The 4,981-nt window shown below is 46.5% G+C and overlaps 1 non-coding gene across 1 annotated transcript; it reads right to left on the reverse strand.

Moving 5' to 3' along the window:
* Nucleotides 1–4,522: 4,522 nt before the first annotated feature.
* TRNAA-UGC (transfer RNA alanine (anticodon UGC)) lies at nucleotides 4,523–4,594 on the reverse strand. Its single transcript has one exon. It is a non-coding gene; the product is annotated as a tRNA-Ala (tRNA).
* Between the last annotated feature and the right edge of the window lie 387 nt (nucleotides 4,595–4,981).

Genomic DNA, 4,981 nt, shown 5'->3' on the forward strand with positions numbered 1-4,981 from the left:
ATTATCTCGGTAATGTGACATCACTATGTTTATTATCTCTGTACTGTGACCTCACTATGTGCATTATCTCTGTATTGTGACCTCACTATCTGCATTATCTCTGCACTGTGACATCACTATGTGCATTATCTCTGTACTGTGACATCACTATGTGTATTATCTCTGTAATGTGACATCACTGTGCTTATTATCTCTTTACTGTGACATTACTATGTGTATTATCTCTGTAATGTGACCTCACTATGTGCATTATCTCTGCACTGTGACATCACTATGTGTATTATGTCTGTAATGTGACATCACTGTCTTTATTATCTCTCTACTGTGACATCACTATATACATTATCTCTGTACTGTGACCTCACTATGTTCATTATCTATGTACTGTGACATCCCTATGTGCATTATCTCTGTATTGTGACATCACTATGTGTATTATCTCTGTACTGTGACATCACTATATAGTTAGTAAAGCCGAATAAAGACTTGCGTCCATCAAGTTCGACCTGTAAGTTCTGTAGTTGCTAAAGTTGATCCAGAGGAGGGCAAAAACCCCAAATGATTTGGCCAATCTTCACCTGAGGAAAAATTCCCTCCCGACTCTGAAACCAGCAGTCAGAATAAATCCCTGTATCAACCTACTATTTTATTCTATTTTTAAGTATATGCTGAAATCTGCCTGGTATCTAGAAATGCATCCAGTCCCCGCTTGAACTGGTTTAGTGAATCCGACATTACCGTCTCCTCACTCAGTGAATTCCATATTTTCACTGCTCTTACCGTAAAGAACCCCTTCCTATGCTGGTGCTGGAACCTTTTCTCTTCCAGTCTTAATGAATGCCCTTTTGTTACCGTAATATCCCTCCTTTTGAACAAATCCCGGGCAAGGTCTCTATACTGTCCCCTAACATATTTGTACACATTTATTATGTCCCCCCTCAACCTTCTCTTTTCCAGGCTGAATAGTCCTAGTTTTGCCAACCTCTCTGGGTATTGCAGTCCCTCCATTCCACTTATTAATTTTGTTACCCTCCTTTGTACCTTTTCAAGCTCGTTTATATCCTTTCTATATATTGGTTTCGACTAATCAGCAGAGCGGTGTTTAAATTTGGCGCTAATACTGCTGATTGGTTGCGGCCGGCGACAGCGACCAATCAGCAGAGTGTTGTTTAAATTTGGCACCAAAATTGCTGATTGGTCGCGGCCGGCCACCGCGATCAATCAGCAGAGCGGGGTTTACATTTGGCGCCAGAATCGCTGATTGGTCACGCCCGGCGGTCGCGACCAATCAGCAGATCGGAATTTAAATTTTGCGCCAATACTGCTGATTGTTCGCGGCCGGCGACTGCGACCAATTAGCAGAGCATTGTTTAAATTTGGCGTCAATCTCGCTGATTGGTCGCGTCTGCCGTCCGCGACCAATCAGCAGAGCGTTGTTTAAATTTGGTGCCAATCTCGCTGATTGGTCGCGGCTGGAATTCGCGACCAATCAACAGAGCATTGTTTAAATTTTTCGCCAAAATCGTTGATTGGTCGCGGCTGGCGGTAGCGACCAATCAGCAGAGCGGTGTTTCAATTTGCCACCAAAATCGCTGATTGGTCGGGGCCGGCGGCCGCAACCAATCAGCGTCGTATTAGTGAGGACCGAGGAGCGGTGCTGCCTGTGCGGGTACTTCCGCTGCCAGCAGCTGGGAGATGAGCGGCTGCTCGCAGCAGAAGCATCCCGACCGGCGGTGCCGCTCCTCGGTCCTCCGTTCACACTTGCCGTCGGGAGCTCATAGCGCTGTTTAAATTAAGCGCCAATCTCGCTGATTGGTCGCGGTTGGTTGGGGCATTAAAACCGTCTTGTTAAACCACTCTGAACTCCACGTCTCTTCCAAGGGGCATTAAAACCGTCTTGTTAAGCTACTGTGACCTCCACGTCTCTTCCAAGGGGCATTTAAACGGTCTTGTTAAGATACTGTGACCTCCACGTCTCTTCCAAGGGGCATTAAAACCATCTTGTTAAACCACTCTGAACTCCACGTCTCTTCCAAGGGGGATTAAAACCGTCTTGTTAAGCTACTGTGACCTCCACGTCTCTTCCAAGGGGCATTAAAACCGTCTTGTTAAACCACTCTGAACTCCACGTCTCTTCCAAGGGGCATTAAAACCGTCTTGTTAAACCACTCTGAACTCCACGTCTCTTCCAAGGGGCATTGATATTGTCTTTTTATTCCACTGTAACCTCCACCACTCTTCCAAGGGGCATTAAAACCATCTTGTTAAGCTACTGTGACCTCCATGTCTCTCCTAAGGGGCATTAAAACCATCTTGTTAAGCTACTGTGACCTCCACGTCTCTTCCAAGGGGCATTAAAACGGTCTTGTTAAGCTACTGTGACCTCCACTTCTCTTCCAAGGGGCATTAAAATGGTCTTGTTAAACCACTGTGAACTACACAGCTCTTCCAAGGGGCATTGAAATGTTGTTTTCAGTTACCTCTAACCTCCACGACTCTTCCATTCACTGCTAAGGCCAACAGTGTACTGGAGTCCCAGTTGCTATAAATGGAAAAAATGGTTTAGTTAAGGCCCTCTGACCTCCATGTCACTTCCAAGGGGCATTGGAGTGCCTCGAAATTTTTGGTAGGCATTGCACTCACTGTATGCCCTATAACTGTGTAGCCGAACCGCTCCTTTTGGTACAGAAATATATCCTACAAGACATGTGTGGTTGACTGGCCTGATATTGATGTGAATGGTCCCTGTTCCTCCTGCTCTTTCTCCTTTGCCACCACCTCATCCATCATTCATCACCTGAAGCTTTGTTTTAACAGGAGTCATAGAACTGGGATAGTAGCAGGATAACATCCAGAAATCCTCGGAGGAGGTAGGATATGCGCCAAAACGTTGACCACCTCAGGCCTAGCCGCTACTACATACATGAGCTTGCATTCCAAGGAACAGAAAGCTAATGAGATGGATAGCCTCATGATCATAAATAATTTACTCGTTGTGTAGGAGGCCGACCATTGCTGCTGTTTACCTTCTGAACTTTGTGTTGAAGCCTGATTGACCCAGGACCCGCAATCCTCTATGTCTGGAGGACGTGTTGCATCACAGTGTCCAGCTGTATCCCGGCTTCCACAATATTAACCCAGTGTGAAGGCGTCAGTGAGATGGACCATCCCTGGCCACATTCACTTGTCCACGTGTTTGTGGTTAGGCTGTCCTTCCCACTAAATGCACTGGGGAGGTCACAGGTAATGTTTTGGTATGCGCGCTTGTGTATAAGGCGCACCGAGACAAATAGGGGCAGCTGGGGATCGTTTATGGACACCCAGCCGCCCCCAGGCGGCTGGGGACCGTGTGTGGGCACCCGGCCGCGGGGCGGCTGGGGACCGAGTATGGACACCCGGCCGCCCCCTGGCGGATGGGGACCAAGCGTAAACACCCGACCACCCCCGGCGGCTGCGGACCAAGCGTGGACACCCGGCCGCCGGGCGGCTGGGGACTGAGTATGGATACCAGGCCGCCGACGCAGCCATGACGTGGTGGCCAGATTCCGCCTCCACATGCCTAAAAGGCCCAATTTCAAGTGCAAGCAAGCAAGCAGTATGGTATTGCAGCCTGGGGGTGGGTGAGTGGGTGGCAGGCTGCATACTTGCTCTTTCATTGCAAGGAATGGGGGAGGTACAATTGAACACTGCCCTGGGACAAGGACTTGCACGGGGATAGTTGCAAGTCTGCATCTTCTGATGCGGCAAGGATCATTTCTGATGGGCACACTTTTAGGCAGTGACCTAGGTGTCAGAGATGCATCCAGGGGTCTTCCCCATGCTGTTCCCATGTCTTTTCAGCACTGTATGCATGTGTCACACAGCACATGGCCAGATAAGGTTGTAAAATGTTAAAATGACATTTCCCGGTGATTGCATTTGTCACGGTTGAAAGCAATGCAAAAGTGCAAAAACGCATAAAAAATGCTACTTGTGAACATAGCCCAAGGTGTGGAGGAGTATTTTTGTTTTTGGTTATTTATTTTACCTTATACACAAGTCATTACCCTGGAAAGGATGTTCCTTAACATATTTCACAGGAAAACAGTTTCAGTTTCATTTTTGAACCTTCTATTGTGAGCCCGTAAAAGTGGCTTAATACCTCTGACCACGTTATTGACAGCAGTGACCTGGGGGTCAGAAATGCTTCCTGGGGCGATCCCCATGCTGTCCCCGTGTCATTTGAGCACTGTCACTATCGTTTTGGGCACTTTTTAGGCTTTCTACAGACTGCCGGGGGTGCCGCCGCAAAAATGCTCGGGTCTCCCATAGGGACATTGGGTTCATTGCTCGGGTCCGGCAACCGAGTATCACGGCGAGCACCCGAGCATTTTAGTGTCGCTCAACACTAGTCCCTATCTGATATTTAGTGCTGTGTGCAGTTTCTGTGTTACACCCAGACAGACGAACCGCTGTATACTCACACGTATCAGATTCCTGAATGTTTGGAAACTTTTCTAGTTTTTTTTTTTATCACAAAACATAGAGATGTCGGGGATTGAACCCAGGGCCTCATACATGCAAAGCATGCGCTCTACCACTGAGCTACATCCCCTGTATGGACACCCAGGGATTTGTTCTCATCTCCAAGAGACACTAATCTATGACTATCTACTAATAGATTTTCTCTGTTATTTTTTCTCTTCTATAATCATGCAGCATAAATAACATCATATTCTCATAGTCTGGACTATTAGGGACAAGACGAAACTATTTTTCTTTAATTTTTTATTATTTGTTTATATTTAAAATATGGGGAAAAAAGGAGGCGATTTTATTTTTTACATCTTTTTTTGAACAGATTAAAAAAAAATGCAATTCTCCTTTTCCCATATTTTAAAGAGATTGTTCCCTACTGGATGGCGCTTTTCGATTGTCCCAATCAAATAAGAAGAAAGCATAGAGCACTTACCTCCCAGATATGCACCGTGACAAGCACTGC

The sequence above is a fragment of the Phyllobates terribilis genome, unplaced genomic scaffold (assembly GCF_046119375.1).
Source record: "Phyllobates terribilis strain yellow unplaced genomic scaffold, ASM4611937v1 Scaffold_81__1_contigs__length_6697587, whole genome shotgun sequence".
In the NCBI taxonomy this organism is placed as follows: domain Eukaryota; kingdom Metazoa; phylum Chordata; class Amphibia; order Anura; family Dendrobatidae; genus Phyllobates; species Phyllobates terribilis.